Raw genomic sequence first — 20,910 nt, 5'->3', positions numbered from 1 at the left:
ATTGAGTTTAGAACTGTGATCATACTAAATAAGTTAAAGTACTACTATCTCTTTTCTTTTATAATTTGAGCATCTATTTGGATCTTGCAAAATTTTCCTTGGTTACCTCTATCACCTCAGTGAATAATAATAATAAAAAAATACTGGGAAGTAGTATAAAAATGGAAAAAGGAATATAAAATGTACAACTGTGTTTTTATTTATTTTGCTTTTTTCTTGTGATTAAATATAAACCTTTAGAAGTTTTCATTGTTTATTCAATTAATTAACTATAAAAATGTAAAAAAACACATTTTCCTACAATTCTTTCATTTTCTACATTAATAGAATGCCCATATGCAGGTATGTTATAACTACTAGATTAGCATTATAAGTAAGAAAGATAGTTGTTAAATGCCTTCCAAACCTTTCCTATGTTCTATCAGTGGAAATTCAAATCTTGGCCTCAGGTAAATCTACTCTTATATTTTTCCACAATAGGATAAAACCTGATTCATATTCAACTTAGGTTTTATTTTAAACATCCCATCTGTAACAGTTCTGTTTTGATCATCAGCATTATGCTGACACGGAATTACTGAAATGAATGATTTCGGACACAAGAAGTTCCAGGGTACTGACCTAGAAAAAGCTGGCTCTTCTTTTGCTTATTTTGTTTCTCTCAGTCACTGAGAAAAACACAAAATCAAATGCTGTTAATACCCAAATTCTAAAATCCACTGTGTCATTGTGATATGTTTAAACCTCCTGAGTCTCCCAAAGATTAATGGAAGCCATTGGGCAGAGCCTACTGGACTGGAAAGTGTTTGGTATCGACACCAACATATCAAAGATGTAAGGAATGTATAAAGTCATACACATCTCTTATTAATTTAACATTTATAAAGTGTGATAATGATAGTTCCCAAATAAGATAATATAGTTGAATATAATTTCTTAATTATGAACAGCAAGAAAAGTAGGAACTATTATACATGTAACTAGAGATAGGTTAGCACCTAGAACTGTATATTTTAATCATTTGACCTCCCAAGGTCAAATAAGAATACTTCTATATACAAAATATTTTTTAAATAGTGAACTGAAATTAAGTCTGGTACTGTCTATGTTTTTGTTTTCATTAATGATGATGTTTTATAACTTAAAATTGTTTTGTAGAGAAAATCTGTATTCAGTTGTGTTTATTTTTGTTCAGGTTTTTATAATAATGTGTTTCTCATTTGTAACCTAATAAAATGATTCAATAAACCATCTTTGGTTCTTTGGTGAATAAAAATCAACCCAATTTTAAATCTTTTCTCTCAGATTTCAAACTATGTAAGGGTTTGCTAGTGCTTTTATGTACTGATTAGCAGAAAGTCTCGTTCATATATAAAAACAAATAAAAATAGGGAAATAATAGTTACAGAGAAGATTTAAAATATTAAGTTTAGATAAGAAATTAAAAATAGGGAAGCTATAGTAAAAGTTAATATGCATAGCTTTTCATAGCTAATGTTCACAAGCATAACACAATGAATCTAAAATGTATTATATGTAACTGTACACATGTAATACAAGTAGATAAATATAACTTTCAAATTCTGTTTGCAACCTTACATGCATTGCAATATCATAAATTTAAGGCTTCATTGGTTTATCTTTCAGTGTTGTGAGTATGTAATCAAGTCAGTATAAATCAATTCATGAAGAATCTATTTTATGTACAAACATAGGCCAAGTGGTAAAGAGCATCAAATGGGATAAAAAAAAATAAATGGATAACTCAATGAATAAATAATAAATAAATAAATAAATAAATAAATAATCAAAGAGTTTTGCATCATCAGGAGCCTCGTAATATTGTTGGAAAACACACTGAATACATATAAGAGAAGTTAGATGAGAGACTATATGGTCTTTCTGAGGGAGCAACATAAATATTTCAAAATATTGCCAGTATCCCACAATATATCTTAAGAATTGTCATGGTCAGAAAGACTTAAAGCCACATTCATATTTAAGAACTTGAGATTACTTCTCTTGAATTTAATTTATTATGCATGTGCCCATGGCTTCCATTTGTTGTTTGACATTTCCTTCTTTCTTTCCCAATTTGAGCCTTTATCAGAATCATAATTAACGAGCACACTAGCAGTCCTTGTCAGGAAGTAAGTTCAATGACAGAGCAGAGAATCCAATTTCCTGTTGTGGTTTAGACGCCAAGGGCACAATCAGTTTATTTCCAAAGGGTCAACTTTGAATGGGTGTCCTTTGAGTGATTTGGCCTGAAAGAAGGAATTTATCAGATTTCTCAATCTAACATACATACTCTTAAAAAGAAAATGGGAAAGTATCTCATTCTTATTGCCAAGGCTGACTGTTTTCAAATACTCTATCTTCTCACATATACTGGATTTATACTGAGTTCTTCAACAAGTAGCTGTAATATTTTAACCATGAGCAAATGCCAGGTCTCTGGCACTGTCTCCGTTTCATCATGCTAACTTCGTAAATCAAGCTCTTAATTAGAAAGACTAGTTATACACTAAGAAAAGTTAGTTTAGCAGAAGGGAAACACATTAATGTGTCATCAAGTATATGAAGGCACATTCACAGAAGGGGTAAATAATTATAGCTAAAGCAACAAAGGTTTGGAGATGGCCAAGTAAACTGTTTTCCTTTTTTTTTTTTTTTTAATATATGTATCCTTTTTACTTGAATATTGATATGTCATAGATGACCTTTATCAAAAAAGTTTCAATGGACATCTTGTGGTAAAAGCCTGATTGCATGAACAAGACTAATCAGCGAGTATGATATGAGAAGTGGTACAGTGAATAAATCGACTCTTGAAAATTGTAGATTTGAATGTGATGATGCATAGTAAGCAATGGCTACGTAAGAATGAAGGGTCAAAGGACAGTTATTTTATTTTACTTTTCAGGATAGCACAGGCTTGAATATATGATTATAGTGTTGAAAGAGCCTATGGAGGAAAACCATGAAGAAAAAGGAGGGTTGTTTATGAAAATAGGTTTCTGAGTATATAGGCCATAGTCAAAGTGAGAAATTGAGTGACTAACTTTGAAAAGGAGGAGGAAAATGATGCTTGTTAATGGTGGGGGTAGAGTAGACGCTGAGAAGAAAGGGAAAGTAATTTTGGAAACGGAGAATTTCTAAAGACACCTTTCTGATGAATTGTGTAAATTTCTCCAGAAGTAATTTTTCAGGGCTCAGAGTACCTGAAAAAAAAATCGGAGAGTATGAGTCTTAGTGCCAAAGTCTTCAATGAGTGTGCAGGGGGACCAAGAGTTTCACAAGTTTTTAAAAACAAGCGTGATTATAATAATTGTTAATACTAATCACCTCAAGTTCTTCTCTTTTCTACATAATCCCATGTAGCTTTTGTCCATACGATTTCATTGGAAGCCCTGATTTAGCTGAAGCTCACTGCAATTCATATGCTCTATTTTCATTTTCATGCAGTTCTAAATATTTTCTAATTTCCCTTGAGACTTCCAGTTTGACCCATGTGTTATTAGAGTGTTATTTAATTTCCAAGTAGTTTCAGATATCTTTCTCTTATTGATTTCTCATTTAATTCCATTGTGATCAGAGAATATACAAAGAGTATATTTAATATTCTTTCAATTTTGTTAAGCTTTGTTTTATGGCCCATAGTATTTCATTAAATGTTCAATATACTCATACTTCTGAAAATGTTATCCTGCTGTTGTAGATTATGTGTTTTGTAATTGTGAATTAGGTCATTTGGTTGATAATATTTTAAAATCTATGCTCCTGCTGATTTTATCTCTACTTTGTGATTATCGAAAGAATAGTGTTGGAGTCTCCAAGTACAATGTGGGTTAGTCAATTTCTCCTTTTAATTCCATCGTCTTTTTTCATGTATTTTGAAGTTTTCTTGTTAGTTGTGTATATATTTTATATTGTTTATGCCATCTTGAATAATTAACCAACTTGTCATTATGTAACATCCCTCTGTATCAGAAGAATTTTTAATCTGTTATGACTGTCCCTGTTTTGTTATATGTTTGTTTATGTATCTTTCTAAACATTTTTATGTCTTTTATACTTATTTGATTTACACTTATTATGTTCTTTAAATTGCATGTAGCTGAGAGTTGCTTTGTAAATATAAGTCAAATTTAATCATGCCTTTTTTATCTGGTATTTTTTAGAATATTCATATATAATGTAATTATTGTTATACTTGGATTAAAATCTTCAAGAATTCTTATTTTTTCTATATATTCAAATTATTCTTTGGTTCTTTCCTTTTTTCTACTCCCTATTGAGTTCATTGCACATTGCTTATATTCTATTTCATCTTCTCTATTGATTTATTATTAACATTTCTACTTTTATTCATATACTTACTGCTGTAGGATATCTGCACGCAATATGCATCATTATTTAGTCTGGATTACCGTCAAAAAGTAGTATGCCACTTCATTTGTAGTACAAGAACTTTGTACCAGTATTTTTCCAATTCTAACTTCCATATTATTGTTGCCATACCTTTTACTTTTACTGTGTTTTATACACAACATGTGTTGATATATATACAAAAGTACTATTTGGGTTAATGAGTTGTTTCTATAACATTGAAAGTAAAAAAGAAAAATATTTAAGTCCATTTATTCCATTTTCAGTGCTCTTAATTTCTTGTTATAGATCAAAATTTATGCCTAGAATCACATTGTTTCTTCCTGAAGAAACTCCGTTAATGTTCCTCATACAGTAAGTGTGTAGGGAACCAATACTGTTTTTGTTAAATAAAACTCCTAACTCTTATTTCTTATTGAAGGTTTTTTACTGGGTATACACTTTTGAGTTCACGGGGTTTTTTTTCTCTCATCACTTATAAATGTTTATTTTATTTTTGTATAGTTTTTTATGCTTTGGTTTTTAAATCCACTATCATAGTTTATGTCATGTAATTGCTGTATTCAGAAATTCACATTGAAGTCACCACTGATATTGTAAGATTAGTATCTACCATATTTATAACTATTGTCAATTCACTACTCTTGTTCTTTCTTTCCTTTTTTTGTCTTCCTGTCTTCCACTCTTTTTTGGCCTTATCTGTTTTTAACTTAGCAATTTAAAAGATTACATTTTCTCTCATCTCTTAGCATATCAACTATACTTACGTTTACACATTTTTCAGTAGTTGCCCTACAGTTTGCAATGTATACTTACAAATTAATCTAAGTCCACTTTCAGACATTATACCACTTTATGGGTAGTGAAGGTACTTGATACCAGGGCATTCTCAGTTCCTTTTTTCTGTCCTTATAATATTGTCATTCATTTAACTTATCCATAACCTATCACCCAATATATTATTATTTTTATTTTGAACCAACCCTTATCTTTTAGATCAGTTAAGAATAATAAAAATGAAAACTTTCATTGTATCTTCATTTATTCCTTTTAAAATGCTTTTCCTTTTTTTATGTTTATCTGAGTTTCTAACATTATCATTGCCTGTGCCTCTGAAGAATTTCTTTTAACATTCCTTGCAATGCAGGTCTACTCTCCACAAATCCCTGCAATTTTTGTTTTATGACAGTTCTTATTTCTCTTTTACTTCAGAAAGATAAATTTGAGTGTAGAGAACACTAAGTCGTTGCTTTTATATTTGTTTTTTTCTTTCACCACTTTAAACATTTCAGTCCACTCTCCTCATGTTTATATGGTATCTGAGGAAAAGTCTGATGCGATTCTTATCTTTCTTCCTCTACAGGTAAGTTTTTTTGTTTTGTTTTTTGTGTTTCCCCTTCTCTGGTTTCTTTGAGATTTTGTGTTTGTCTTTGTTTCTGTGCAGTTTAAACATCATTTGTCTAGGTATAATTTTTTTAGAATTTATTCTACTTGGTGTTACCTGAGCTTCTTGGATCTCGTTTGGTGTCTGCCATTAATGTGGAAGAACATCAGCCATTATTACTTCAAACATTTCTTCTGTTCCTTTCACTCTTTCATTTCGGTCCAGTTAACACATTTTGTGATTTTAATTGTAACTGGATATCACATATCTATTTTTGCTTGTTTTCAACCTTTCCATTAGTACCTTTAACACATTAATAAAACTATTTTAGAAGGTTCATGTATGACTGATTCTTATGATTGCTTTCCTTATCTTTGAGAGTGTTTTTTTATTCTTACTTTTTAATATGTCTCATGATATACTGTTGAAAGCTAGATATCTGGTACAGCACAATGAAAACTATATAAATGACTGGAAATGGGCACAAATTTTTTGCTACAGTGTCTTTAGTTCAAGCACTTGAATAAGTCAATTTAGGAGTTGAATTCAAGTAGTCTCAAAATAAAGGGGAAACTAAAGCAATTTAATTATCCATATTCAGACACTCTTAAACTTCTGGTCTTAGATATGGAAGAAATGGAAAGTTTATTCTGATATATATGTATATATTATATAAAATATATTATATATAATATATTATAAAATACTGGGGGTGCCAAAAAATGTATACACATTTTAAGAGATGTTATCTTAAAATGTGTATACATTATTGGCACTCTCTGTGTATATAATATAAATTATATATGTGTGTGTGTGGGTAGATAGATAGATAGATAGATAGAATTGAGATCACTGAGAAAACATATATATATATATATACATATATTATTATATTCTGGTATAAATATGTTTATATTTCTATATAAGGTAAAATTTCTATAAGTGGACTTGTTGCAGATAAGAAGGATCTTACATAGTTTCAAAATAAGATAATTTATCTCTTAAATCTTATTAGAAAGATATATAGCCTTAAGGCTTGAGGCAGAATCAACTTTCTCTTCATTCTATTCAAAATGAGGTATAGACTTTTTTTCTGCTTTTGGATGTTTCTTCATGATTAGAGTCTATTAATTTGAGATCATCTGTAAATAGACTTATAACTACTTTTATAGGAACTAGGAAAAAATCTAAAGTCAACTTATGCATGGTAAATCCTTTAGAAACCTGCTACTTAAAATATGGTGCAAAGACCAGCAGCCTCAATATCATCTCAGGTTCATTAGTAATGCAGAATGAGTATCGGACCCACCCCAGATTTACTGCATCAGAATATGCAGCTTAGTAAGTATAGGTGAATCAGACATTAAGTTCAAGAAACACTACTTTCAAGGACAAATCAAAACTTGCAATGATGGAATCACTTTCAGTATTCAATCCCTTCAGAATAGTCAGGTTCTCATTTGTCCAAGAGACATCATTTAATGGAAATAGGCTGAAAAAAAATCTTGTAGACACCCTCTAGCATTCACATAATGTTCTTTGCTAAGTGATTATTATGATGTCAGTATTATTATTTTACCTTTCTACACTCACAGTCTGAGAGGGTCATCATGGCCCCAACATAATTCTGCTGCATTTAAATTGGCTATCCTTTCAGAACAGAGAGATTCAGGACTCTGTATCACTCTATCATTTATTTAAAAATAAACACATTTCATGTAATACACCACTATGCAGGACAATGGAGGTCTTTGCCATCATTGGAAGCCACATCTGAAAAATAATCTTGCCCAGTGTGTATATTAAATGGTTGAGATTCTAAAATTTTGTTTCCTCTTCTTCAGAAAATGAATTCATGTGTTATTTTGAATACAAAATAAGAGATTCAACAACTATGTCCCCAGCCCAAGGTGAAAGTCACACTTCATATCTATTCTAAGTGTAGAGCAACGCTAAGCATATTTATTCTAATCAGAGTTGTCTATATAATTTGGCAACTAATGTCTGGATAAACTGTTAACCTCTGATTATATACTCTAAAATATTGTCTAAAGTTCTACAAATCATATTTCTACGTTCTCTACATTAATAATTAGGTTTTACATGGTATTTTAGATCACTGAGAAAATGTATTTCGATCTGAGAAGTGTAAGAGAACAGGGTTTATTATAGTTAAATAATACAGAAAGGGGTGAGTAATTATGCTTACACTCTATTTATTGACATTTCTAAAATATGTGTCACTATAGAGTAACCGTGTAAGCATTAGAATGGGCATTTATTATATGATTTTAAATCTTGCTGTCATAGAAAGCCTAGAGGCATTCCATTTTTCTTATGTTTACTTGTCAGTTTTTAGCTCTGTCCAAGGATGGGCAAAGGCATCATTTTTCTGTTCCAGAGTCATTTGATGCATATGAACTGCTACGAATGTTATTGTTTCAGTTTGGATAGATTTGGGATTCTTGCACCTTGCTTGAAACTGTGGTTGGACTGAATCCCCAAAAGCAGAATAAAAGTCAGCAACACCTGTCAAGTTTTCCTTAGCTTTAAGTTGAAATAGGCAAAGTCAGAAATTTTCCAAATCAAAATAGAAAAGTGAAAAATAGCCCAAGGGCAATAAAACCCTTAACTAAAAGGATAGTTGGAGGCATCATCACAAAGTTTGGGACAACACTGAACTATACACTGAGCATACAGAATCTCAAGTTCCCTAACGCAAGAATTGAATGTTGACTATTTCATGCTCTTCTAGTTTCATTGCCCTGTCCAACAAACCTTTTTGCCAGTCACAAAGATGAGTCAAAATGAACTGCATGTGGTACAAAATGTGCCTAAATGCTTGCTCCCAACTAATCAATATATTATTTTCATAAACTTTTCCACCTTAGTTCATTTAAATAATGATGTCAAATATTCTTAGAAGTGTTAAGTGGGAAGAAAGCCATATTCCAATATAGTTACCAAAATGCTTATTTATCATATACCATCTCTTTTAGATTAATACCAGTATAATATCATTAGAGGACTAATCATAAAACTAAACAGAAAAAAAAAAAGAAACTGTAATCTTCAAATGAAATCACTTCTTTGATTTGACTATCATATATGAAAATGCTAAATATTTTACAGCAAATCATGTTATTTAGTAATGCAAAATTATAAATAATATATTGAGATAATGCAATGTTTCTCTGTACCTGAGAATTTCAGTTGATAAATTGAGACTGTGTTTTATTACACCATCTAAATAATGCGTTTTAGATCATTTGCTTTTTTAAATCCATAAGTTGATAGATAAGGTCGAGCATCACTAGACAAGGAATCAATAGCACATTCTCTAATCTGAAGATTTCAAATATAACTATATCTTTTTTGCATAGTCATTTCACAGGATTTTGCTTCACTTTTCTGATTTAAAAAATGTGTGTGTGTGTGTGAGTGTGAATGTGTGTGAATGTGTGTGTATGTATCTAGAATACCTCTAGATACAGGTATTTAAGTGAAATATAATTGAGTTTGTATTCCTGTCTAACCACTTATTATTTGAAATAACTTAGGCAAATCTTGTAATTTCATTTGAATCTTCTGTAAAATGCAAATATTAATGTTACACTATATCATTATAAATATTGAGATGATATATGCAGTCTATTTGAGTCCTTGTATTATTATTGTTCACTAAAAGAATTGGTCTTCTTCTTTCTTCCTTTCAACAAAAATATTGCTTATGCCCATAATTCTAATTCTGACCTATTCCTACAGTCTTTAGCAGAATAGCTGATACATGTTTTATATATTTTTGTTTGTTTTATACATAGTTAATATATATCTAAAATACATATTTCATATATATATGATATAAATATGTCTTATATTTTTATAATGTATATATATATATTTGTTTTATATAACCTGTATTCTACTATTCCATGAATATACTAATTAAACTTCCAATATACAAAGTAGACCTCTGAAAAGTCAAATTAGAACACATAAATCCTATATATTAAAATTCATAAACTTTACTCAGCGATCTCAGAAGAGAGAGTGACAGAAAGAGAGAGAGAGAGAAACACTGGTAGTAGGAAGAAGTAGAAGTTGGAAACTGTGTATGTTAGTTATTGCTATATAACAAACCACCACAACACATAGTGCATTAAACTATGTTTCTCATGAACCTTGGCTTAGCAGGCTGATTCTGCTGATGTGAAGTTGTCTCTAAGGGGTCAGTCATGCATGTGTGACCAGCTGCAGGATGGACAGTGTGTGCTGATTTGGGCTGGGCTCTCTCACATGTCTGGGATGTTAGCTATGAAAACTTTCTGACTTATTTCTGCATCAGTTGTTTGATCTGCTGGCAGGATAGTGCTGACCTGTTTTCATGATAAATGGGAGAGGAAAAGGAGAGAGAGTAAAAATATGTAAGGACTTTTGTGGCTTACTAGGTCCTGACAACATGTCATTTCTACCTCATTCTTTTGGCTAATTTGTATCTCACCAATGCAACTCAAAAGGCAAACCCAAAATTAACGGGTGAGAAAACAGACTCCAGCTCTCTATTATAGGAGATTGAAAGTCATAATCCAAAAGATGAAAATACATGGAGGAGTGCAGAATTTGGCCCATTTTACTATCAATTTACCTGAGTAATCTAGCAACAAAATTGTGCAGGAATATAATAAAAATCAAACTTTAAATACTACTCTACCGGGGACCAAAATCACTTAATACAAAACAACAACAACAACAACAAAAACACACACACTAATATATTGTATTTCAATAACAAATCTCTTGAATTTAAGCCTAATAAAATAACTACAGTTTTATAAAGTCATAGTGATACACATTAAAAGACAAATTAAGTTGCTAACATATCACTACAGAACCTGGTGATGACAGGGCTTTGCTAAAAGAGAGTTTCCAAAATGACTTTTGTGAGCTAATAAAAAGGATTTCCAAAAATAATTCTAAATCATCTGCTGTTGTTCAAGATGGAGTAATACAAACAAAATATTCCTGCATACCAGAACATTTAAACATGGACAAACTATATTAAAAGTCAGTTTTCAGTCATTTGATATCAAACAGTGCAAGGTAATGGTACACAGGGAGACTAAGCAAATTAGTTAAGACCAGCGCTTGTTTCATCTTATTGCCTAGAAAGCGTTCCCGGATCACAGGAAAAAGGGTGGATCTAAGGTGGAGCCTGGTGGTCTCGCTGGGTTTAAGAGCCAGACGTGGGTTATGGAGGATAAGACAGCTTGAGTTGTAGGGCATAGTACCATAGAGGGGAGAGCTGCACAGAGAGAGAGATAAGGAAATCTTTGGAGAGTACTTCTCAATTCTTCACCTATGGTGCATACCGATCAGCTAATGCCTGTGATGAAACTATTTGAGGGTGGCAAAATGCTACCTAAAATGAGTAGAAGAGAGGGAACAATACCTGGTTCTTTCCACTAGTTTTGAAATAATTCTTGTTTCACCAGCCAAAGTTGATCACCTTATAATCCCAGGGTCAAATGAGTAGTGTTCTCAGAAGAATACTCCCTCAGTGGTTGGTCAAAATTGGCCCTAAATTAAAGACTACTCTGTTGCCACCTAAAGACCTTAAAAGCAGGCCTAGAGAGGATCAAACTACTTTCAAATAAATGCACCTCACAGCAAAGAATGAGAATATGGGTAGGAATAAAAAAAACATCCAGTGATCAACAAGGTAATATGCACAATGCTGGGATCACATTAAAAGAATGGCAAGAATGCAAAAAAGGAAAATATAACTTATAAGAAGACGAAAATTCAAACTATATAATCAGGGCAGAAATAATAGAGATGATATAACAGTAGATAACAGGTTTGTTTTCCTAACTATCTGACCAACTAACCAAACAATTAACCATTCGTAAGGATTCAGTCTGTATGTTTCTATGCTAGTTTCCCAATTGCTGCTTTAACAGATATTTCAAATGTAGTGACTTAAAACAACACAGATTTGTTTTCTTATTGTTCTGGATGTCAGAATTCTGAAATGAGTCTTATGGGGCTAATGTCAAGGAGTTGACATGCTGTTTTTCTTCTGGAGGCTCTAAAGGAGAATTCCTTATTTTATTTTATTTTATTTTACTGTTGCAGCTTCTAAAGGATGCTTATGGCCCATTCCTCTATCTTCATATTCACCTTTGCAACATATTTTCTCCTATGACCTCCTGCCTCCCACTTATTAAGGACCTTTGTGATTACACTGGGATTTTCCAGAAAATTTAGGATAATTTCCCCATCTCAAGAGCTGCAAAACCCCTTTTGCCATATAAGGTAACACATTCACAGGTTCCTAAGATTAGAATGTGGACATCTTTGGGGGCATTATTCTGTCAACTACAGTATCCCTCCTTCCAGGCAAAGTGGTCATTCAGATGTAGTTGATGAAGTTCTTCCCACTAGGAGGATTTCAGGTCACTCTTTTCTCATTTGGTGCCACTGGAGAGAGCAGCTGAAATGCCCCTGTAGTCCATTTCCAACTGGTGCTACATACTGTATAAAACAGGGTCGATTTTTTTCCTCCTCTCATCACCAGACTTATGGAATTCCTCATTAGGTGATATCCATGTCCAGAAGATGAGGTGGTGATGCACAAGGAGATGTGTCATGAGAGTCTGAATACACACACACACACACACACATATGTGTATATACGAGGTCTAACAATTAAGTTCAGGAATTCATCCTAGAAAAAGTGCTACATACTTTACTGCTGAATATCACTACAGTCACCTTCGAAAGACTCCCCTTGGGAAGCTATGAACTGATGCCAGCAACCAGTCCACCCTTCAAAGCAATTTTGGAATTCTTTCTGGAAGGGCCATCAGAGTTGTTGTCGTATTACACTTTATGTCCTAAATGTCATCAAAATGTCTTCCTTTCAATATTTCCTTTATCTTTGGGTAGAAAGAAGTCATTGGGAGCCAGATCAGGTGAGTAGGGAGGGTGTTCCAATACACTTATTTGTTTGCTGGCTAAAAGCTCCCTCATAGACAGTGCCCTGTGAGCTGGTGCATTGTTGTGATGCAAGAGACATGAATTATTGGCTAAAAGTTCAGGTCGTCTAACTTTTTCACGCAGCCCTTTCAGTACTTCCAAAGAGTAAATTTGGCTAACTCTTTGTCCAGTTGGTACAAATTCATAATGAATAATCCCTCTGATATCAAAAAAGTTTAGCAACATTGTTGCAACAAGTTAACAAACTTAATTGTCCGACCTTGTACATGTAGAGGGTGCCAAAAAAATGTATATACATTTTTTAAAATTAAAGTTTATTGGGGTGACAATTGTTAGTAAAGTTACATAGATTGCAGGTGTACAATTCTGTAACACATTATCCATATCTCACATTATGTGTTCACCACCCAGAGTCAGTTCTCTTTCCATCACCATATATTAGACCCTGTTTACCCTTTTCTAGAGCCCCATTCCCCTCTCCCCCTTCACCCTTTGATAATCCCTAAACTATTGTCTATGTCTATGAGTTTTTGTTCTTTCAGTTGTAAAGCCTGTATTAAAATTATAATATGCAATATATACTGATAACAAAAGTTGAATATGAGTCATGTGGATACATTTATTTGGTACCCCTGGTATATATATTAAACACACACGTGTGTGTGTGTGTGTGTGTGTGTGTGTGTGTGTGTGTGTAATTTTTCATTTGATACAGGATTCCTGCCACATATTATGGGTTGGTGAATCACAATGGCAATAATGGCAGCTCAGGTTTTAGGATCACTTGATGCCCTGTTATTAAGCATTCAATCTTTAGCAGGGTTCAGTACCAAGCAGAGATGATTCCCAGAGGAAAATATTGATCCATAGAGAGGAACATAAATTTGTCTCAGAACCCTAGGACTTAATGTTGTGACTCTGGTTTATGCACTCCTACATCTCTATACAGTATCCTTATTTACCATGGACTCACTGAGACCCACTGAGTCTGAAGTGTCAGAGGGTCTGTGTGTCAGGGTGACTTTTGCTGCTATATGGACATGCTGCAGTGACTTTTTGTTTTGAGCCCCTCTCATTTTTAGCAGCCTTATGTATGACATAGGAAACAGGTGAGAACAGCACACCCAGCTATGACATATGTTAACTCCAAAATTCAGAGACCGAGGACTGGCACAGAGAGTTACTTTGTTGGTTTAATGGTAAGATAGACTATATTACAAAAGAACATTGATCTGTGGTAATCGACTGGATTTTTTTCTCTCTCTCTAATTTCAAATTTGCCTTTAAAAATAATATGTAAGAAAATTTTAATTATGTACTATTAATGTATAGCTAATATACATTCTAAAATAATGAGAACAAGTGATGTAGCATTTTTCTGAGAAAGTTCTCAGTTTGTAATGCTTAATATTCTTAAGCTCAGTTCCATAGTGACATAATTAAAAAGGGCAACAATTGTGTGGTGATGCAATTATTGGCTGAGCTGAAAAGTCACAGTGGGTGTTAGAATGGACTATAAAACAAATTTTGAGGGCACATTGTCAGGCACTGTAACATTCAGAAGTGTGAGAAAGCTTAGTACAATTTATTATAATAGGGTAATTACATAAAGCACCCACTTGTGTATCTGTTAGCTTCAATATTCCAAGAGTGCAGGCAACCCTTAGATCCTCAGGTAATCTTGATGACAATATATGTCCTTTGGATACAAAAGGCATTGGACAAAGCATGATTGGACAAATTTGGGGACAAGTTTGTTGCAGTTTTGAAAAGAGGAGAAAATAACATATAGCTTCTCTTACCCCTAAAACGTTAACAGTCATGGTTATTAGACATTAATAGATGGTAGGTCATAGCCAGGCTTGCCACATCCATGCCCAAAGATAGCTGGTTGAGTAAGAAAGAGTAAATAGCTCTTTCTATCCCAGGGATGTAGGGGAAAGAGAAAGAAAAAAAGCATAAAAGATTTATCCCCATCAAATCTCCTTGTGAACATTCTAATCCCAATGACAATTACTATAAAACTATAGAGTTCTTAGCAATTGAATGCTTTTAGCAGGATATACCTTGTTTGTATATAATTGCTCATGATAAACAAATCTGGAATTTGTGGATTTATGGGGCATGACCTGCTGCAAAATTCAGTGTCAATTATGTAATTATGAGGTGAGAAAGGAGATTCTAATGATCGAAATAGCTCATTTTATGTAAGAATTGGCATGACCGGCATCACTCAGAGATGTCATATTGAAGGGTACCTATTCTATCCTCACAGAATAAGTAGGCAAGGTATTCTAGCTTCTTTTAGGCAGGGTTCTTCACTGCATACCAGTTGCATTATATGTGTAAGAAATTAGGGAGGTATGGTTCTAGGTTTCCTTATTTACTTGTATCATCTTCTTATATACCTGTAACATTTCCTTTTATTATGCTGGTTTAGGAGTAAACTGAAGTGGAAAAAGGAAAGTTAGCTGTATTCAAGAGGTCATTTTTAGCAATCTTTGAAAGTGGTACAGAGTCACTCTGGTAGAGACCTGGTACAGGTCTGGCTTTCTCATTTGATTTCAGGATGGCATCTTTTAAGTGGGAAGGATAGGTTAAAATGAGTAACACCTCACTCCCCATAAGTACCCAGAGACTACACAAAGCCTGATTAAAGCATTGATACCTACGAGCTCTTGAGTGAGAGGATCATTGGCACTCATTTATGAATATTCTAGAAAGGTGCCTGTTAAACTTCAATGTGTATGTAAATCATATTAGTATCTTACTAAAATACAGATTCCGGTATAGTTGGTCTGGGATGGGCCCCGGCACTGAATCCCAATGCTGATTCATGGACAGCACTTTGAGTAGCAAAGCTCTAGGGCATTTTGGGTGGACTTGTGAGACAGAAGATCCAACAGCACTGTATGAGATAGTCCTAATGACAATGACCAGTAACTTAATTTTGATAAGTATTTTATTTGTGGGGGGCGGGCATGTGGAATGTAGGAACCCAGGCCCACACACAAACAATTGAGGGTGTGGGATAAGAGGCTAGTGGTAGCCTCTTCTCTGGATGTCAAACCAGTGCTTTCATTGAATATCTCAGCTAAAGCACATGCTGTCAAACATGCCACCACTATAAGTTCTGCAAACAGTTCTCATGGTTATGTTCCCCATTTGCCTCTTATGCTGTCCCTTGCACAGCTCTCAGTGGCAGATTTTCAGTTACAGTTCATCCCTTGCATATCTAGCAAGGGTCTCTGGTGCCAAGGGGCACCATACTTAGGCCTTCACTTTATTAGTATCACTGTAGCCAAAGAAAATCTGAGAGCCTACAGATAATACCATGAGGATGCATTAGTACGAATCCCTGCATCTTGACGGTGCTTCCAAGACCTTCTGTTGCAGCTTAAGAGTTCTATACATGATCCAATTTGATCCAATCAATGATTTAGTTAATTATCAATAGAATATCACATTGGAAATGTTCACAAGAATCCTTCACCTAAATGCAATTAGATAAGGAAAAAAAAATCCCAGTGAAGTCTAAAGTGATAAATTCCCATTGGAGAAGTGAATTTCAGTTTTCATAGTTTATACATATACCACTCACCCAATGACCCAGCAATTCCACAAGGATTAGGTTGGTGCAAAAGTAATTGCAGTTTAAATTGTTAAAAATAATTGTAAAAACCATAATTACTTTTGCACCACCCTAATAGTATCACATGAGAATAACTCATATGTCTATCAACTCGAGAATGGATTTAAAGAAATGTGGTATAAAAATCAAATGACATATATTTTTTTCCAATTAGTGTTTTGCTGAAGCTAAAGTTGAATAATATTGAATGTCAACTATAATTAAATATATATTGGGGGTGCCAAAAAAATGTATACACATGACCTGTATTCATCTTTTGTTATCGGTATGTATTGAGTATCACAATTTTAATACAGTATTTTCCTTTCTTAAAATGTATACATTTTTGGCTATATATATATATATATATATATATATATATATATATATAGTCAATGGATATGGAGTAAAACATAGGGAATATAGTCAATGGAATAGCTATATTCCATGTCAGAGAGGTAGTAGATTGGGGGAGAGAGGTTATAACTTTGTGAGGGGTGTAAATGTCTAACTATTACATTTTTTGGTACAACTGAAACTAAAAGAAAAAATGAAATGGCATTCTATTAAGAAATAAAAATATAAACTCAATGCAATATATAGATGATATATTATAGAATTGTACACTTGAAATCTATATAACTTTATTAGCCAATGTTATCCCAATAAATTCAATAAAGATAAATAAATGATACAAATAAACTCCTGATGGATGCAACAACATAGATGCATTTCAAAAACAATATAGTGAGCTAAAAAGAGACAGAAATAGAAAAGAGTATTATCCCATTTATATGAAGTTCAAAGACAGCCAGTGTTAATCTCTTTCGGGGGCAGCACAGGATCAAATCAATTCTGCCACAAAGCCTAAAATATTTGTTATCTGGTCCTTTACAGAAAATGTGTGCAGATGCCTGCTCTGTGGTGATAGAAAGAAGGTGACTGCCTCTGGCAGAGAACATGAAACTGACTGGAGCACAAGGAAATTTTCTAGGATGATAGAAATATGCTATATCTTGTGTTAGTTGTGATTCCAAGGGTATCTATAATTGTCAAAATCATTAAATAGAATATTTGTGTTGCATAATGTCATTATAATTTATACCTCAGAAACAACATAACTTTTTAAAGAAATCTAAATTTCATACCTTTAAGGAAAATGAGAAAGTCCTAACTTTGCATGGGCTTGGCTGACCTCTTCACACCCCTAGAAGTTCAAAGCAAGCAAGCAAAATAAGCCGGTAATAGACCCGGTGAAGCCTCTCTAGGTGACCCATTGAAAAGCTAGCTATTGATAGGCCAGACCCTGAATGAATAGTCCCCATGCTTTTATCAATGCTGAGTAGATTTGTGCTATAGACCAAGAGAAATATTAGGGCTCCAGCTTGCCACTCCCAGCTGGGAGATGTGTGAGTGCAAGCCAAACGATGGGATGAATATATCACAGACCAGTGTACCACATTGCAGGGACAAGTCAAGTGTGTTTGGTTGCCTAGGCAATGAGCATGCTTGTGGCTCTTGGAATGACATCACCACCACATCAAGTGTTCTTGAAACTCCAGCCTGAAAATCCTACCCTTGTCTCTGCGTCTGCTGCATAGCGTTTCAGATTTTCCAGGCCTTGTAAATCTCCAGACTAAATGCCAAAGGAGAGCCAGTGGTATGTATGAAAAACCTGTGGGTAGTCTGGATTATATAGCTCAAAATAGACCACTTGAAGAAAGAGTTATGCTCCTCCACTGTTTTTCTGAGAACTCAGAAAACCAAGATTTAAAAGCTTTAGTTCTGGTATATGAATTCGTTAGAGGTCCAGTTTCAAAAGAAAACTGGTGGCTTCCTTTAAGCATGCTAAATATGGACTCACAAATGTTGTTAAAAATATTAAGAAAAATAGCCATTAAAATAAAAATCAGACATGGACTAAATATGGAAATCACATATAATTATAATTTCTTGTTACAATCTGATTGCTGCCACTGTGACTTGGGCAAAATTCTGAAATCAAGATGAATGGCATGGAAAGCCCAAGAGGCATTTACACAAAGTAATGAGAATAATTAACAGAGGGTAACATGTGTTGGTCAGCTAGCCACCTAGTCAGCCAGGCAGATATACATGATTAAGGAGGATACGAGAAACATAGCATGGCCAGTAGAGAGAAGAGAAGAGCAACATAACGTAGGTTCTCAAAGTGAATCAGCTACAAGGATTTGGAATTCCTTTATACACTTTGATAGATTTTGCGAAAGAGGGAACTCGGCCCTATTTACTACAGGTACCGTAATAAGCCAAGCCACCAAAATGAAGTCAGATACTACAGATTTGTATGTCACTTCATCATCAAAACACAGCTTCTGTGTTCCTTTCTTGGCTGCAGTTGATAGGCCAGAGGTTTGATTCCAATAAATGCGACATAAGGTTAAGAATACATTATTTTATTAAGTCTATCAAGGCTATCACAAATAATTTGTTCAAAGCCTGAACTTTGGAATTATTCCTAAACAACAGAAAATATATGGACATGGGCATATTGAACTGGTGAACATTGATAAAAATTGGAAATGAAAGTCAGAGACTTTTATTCATCTCACATGGAAAGCTACTGGGTTTGTGGCAAGGTAATATAAAAATTGACATACATAATACTTAAGGTTTTCAAGAATTGCCAGATGTAAGCCCTGTCACAGGGACTGAAATGTAATAAGATTCAATACAATAGTGTAGTCTAAGAACAACAGTGTATAATTGGAGATGTAGAACTTTTTTTTTTTTTTTAAATTAAAGCATGCTATGAGAACAAGCAAATGTGGCATATACTACTCTTCAGAATAATGTAAAAAGTTGTTTATAAAGTAAGTAAATAAGCATGAGTGGCTTTTGCAAATTTACAAATCAAAAACAAAGAAATAAAGGGGAACAGGCTGTACAGTCCTAACAATGTAACAAATCCTTCCTTTAAAAATGCCACAGTTGAAGGTAAATGTGGCAATCTCCAAAGGAGAGCATGAGGAAGATCTGATTATGACTTGCTGGGCACAAGGTGAAAAATAGCTGACGTTTGAGACTATAATTTTAAATTGATTCAAATATTTGTTTCTCTATTTTAGAAAAATTAAGATATATTATGAAGGGGGAAATATACACCTGGTGATAATATGCCCATACCCTTAATTATGCCACCAGGAATGCAAATTAGACTGTGTTTCTTGGTACTTATTTAAACAAACAAATATGAAAGAAATAGGTACTAAGTAATATGCTAGCTTTAGTGTAGGAGCTGGTGGGGGGAAGCAGGTTGGAGGTGTGGAATAAAACTGTGAATATATGAAAAATAATGATCAACAGCGTAATATGGCCAGTTGCCATATTTAATAAATTGGTCATGGACAAAGTTGCTTTGGAAAAACTCTTTGAGAAGTCAAGGTATATAAAAGTCTTAAATGTGGATTTTTTTTATACGATAAAATTTTATTTTCGAGTAAAATACACAGTATTATTTCAGAAGTAGGTTAAAATATTATATGTTCCATGCTTGATATGTTCCATACTTGGTGAATACTTTATAAGAATGGCATCCAAGTGTTTTCTGTAATAAAAAAAATCAATATATGTATGAATTGCATTGTTTTAAAACATATGCTTAATTTATATGATTTTAAAATTTAAGAATAATGTATGGTATGCCATATGGGAGGGTGGTTGGGGGGCTAGGTAAAAAAAAGGTGAAAGGATTGAGAAGTATAAATTGGCAGTTTCAAAACAGTCACAAGGATGCAAAGTATAACAGGGAATATAGTTAATAATATTGTGATAACTATGTATCATGTCAGGAAGGTACTAGATGAGTCAGGGAGATCACTTCCAATGTTATATAAATGTCTAACTACTATGCTGTACACTTGAAACTAATATAAAATTAAATGCCAACTATCATTGAAAAATAAAAAAAAAAAAAACCTATGGTAGTTATAAACAACTAAATGGGGCAGAAAAACAAGTATAAAGAAAAAAAAACTTTCCTTCTCATCTAACAGATAACAGCCCTGCAAATATCTTTCTGTAGATTTCTCTCTGCTCATGCGTGCATATACATATATAAAATTTTATCTATTTTTACATAAAAACTATCATACTACTTACATTAATCTGCAAGTCATTATGTGTATTTAATAATATATATTTACATCTCTAATAACATAAACATAATATATTAATAAATGAATTCTAATAGAATATAACACCTATTTGAAATTAATATACAAATCCACTTTTCCAGAAGTGAGGTTTTTAAAATATGGTACAGCTTTTAAAGCAATGGTGTGTGTGTGTGTGTGTGTGTGTGTTTAACTCACTCCACCTCCATCTAGTCAAATCAGATAAACCATATAATTAAAACCAATGAATATCTTCCAGTATTTTGTTCCATTTTCTCATAAATACATGTATAGAATATTATACTTGCAAATTATACTTTTGGTAAATTAAATAATTCAAATGGCACATT

Source organism: Rhinolophus sinicus, linkage group LG12 (genome assembly GCF_036562045.2).
Source record: "Rhinolophus sinicus isolate RSC01 linkage group LG12, ASM3656204v1, whole genome shotgun sequence".
NCBI classification, from domain to species: domain Eukaryota; kingdom Metazoa; phylum Chordata; class Mammalia; order Chiroptera; family Rhinolophidae; genus Rhinolophus; species Rhinolophus sinicus.
The sequence above is the reverse complement of the archived record's forward strand: the minus strand, read 5'-3'. Positions refer to the sequence as shown.